Source organism: Rana temporaria, chromosome 2 (genome assembly GCF_905171775.1).
Source record: "Rana temporaria chromosome 2, aRanTem1.1, whole genome shotgun sequence".
Classification (NCBI taxonomy): Eukaryota; Metazoa; Chordata; class Amphibia; order Anura; family Ranidae; genus Rana; species Rana temporaria.
Genome location: NC_053490.1, coordinates 377,030,360 through 377,031,805, shown reverse-complemented (window position 1 = coordinate 377,031,805; position 1,446 = coordinate 377,030,360). Strand labels below are relative to the sequence as shown.

Sequence of the window (1,446 nt, the reverse complement as noted above, 5' to 3'; positions counted from 1 at the left end):
TGCCCAATTTGTTATTGGGTGGATTAAAAAGAGGCAAAAACGCACTACATGATTTTCTGCAGCTTTTCCATTTAAGTCTATTGATCCAACAACTCATCGTTTTGCTTTTAAAAAAAGTCCCTGGCCCTTTCCAAGAATGCAGCGACTGAAAATAGCATAAATGCGAACGTGTCCCATAGGAAACCATGTTAAATGGATTGTAGTGTGTTTCTGCAAAAAGCAATAAAAAACGCATAGGTGTGAACTGAGCCTTTTTATGAAATAAGCAGCAATCCTGTAGTACATCTGTCTCTTAATTTGTCTCAGTGCTTCTGTTTAGCTTTGCCTTGCTATGCAACAGAATTGATAACAAATTTCAAGATATTGATTGCTTGAGTAATTTTGTGTTTTTATTTTTTGTGTTTTTTTAAAGATCAGAGGAAAGCATGAGCGCAGTCCCCCACTACCACAAATTAGGCAGTTGAGTGTCCCACATTTGGGGAAATCTCAGGGGTCAGTACAGCTGGAGTGCAATGGCTGAGCCTCACCTTCATGATCATGGTATCTCCCCTGCCAGGTAAGTATGAGTAATAGTGTTAAGAAGGAAGTGGTACAAATGTGAGTGATGGTGTCACACCTTTTACACTGGGGCAGTGCGGGCATTAGCGGCAAAGTGGCCCTAGCAGGGCACTTTTAACCCCCCACAAGGGGTTAAAAACACCCGCTTAGCAGAAGCGGCGCCCATTCATTTCAATGAGCAGAGGCAGTGGAGGAGCGGTGTATGCATAGTTAGTTAGGTTGAAAAAAGACACAAGTCCATCCAGTTCAACCATAAAAAAAATATATAATATCATACAATCCCATATACCCAATTCTATACCCACAGTTGATCAAGAGAAAGGCGAAAAACCTATACAACGCTTGCGCACCATCCCAAAGATGCTGCTAACTTTTTTTCCCGTCCTGCAAGCGCACCGCCCCAGTGTGAAAGCACTTGGGCTTTCACACTGGGGCTGCAGAAGAGGCAGTTTACAGACGCTATTTTTAATGCAAAAACGCCTGTATAGCGCCGCAGTGTGAAAGGGGTCTAAAAGCAGTGTTTCTCAACTCCAGTCCTGTAACCCCAACAGGTAATGTTTTCAGGATTTTCCTCAGATGAAACGGCTGTGGTAATTACTAGACAGTGAAACTGATCAAATCACCTGTGCAAAATAATGGAAGGCCTAAAAATATGACCTGTTGGGGGTACTTGAGGACTGGAGTTGAGAAACATTGTGTTATGGGATAAGTTCGCTTCACTTTGCAGGTAAAAAATGTGCATTTACTATTTATTTATTTTTAGCCTGGAAAGCATTGCACCAGCATTCAACAGATCGCTAGTGCCATACAGGACCTCAACAGATCACTGGTGCCATACAGGACCTCAACAGATCGCTGGTGCCATACAGGACCTCAACAGATCGCTGG

The 1,446-nt window shown here is 42.9% G+C and overlaps 1 pseudogene; it reads right to left on the bottom strand.

The window, feature by feature from the left end:
* Positions 1-414: 414 nt before the first annotated feature.
* Positions 415-564, bottom strand: LOC120929835 (annotated as a pseudogene).
* Between the last annotated feature and the right edge of the window lie 882 nt (positions 565-1,446).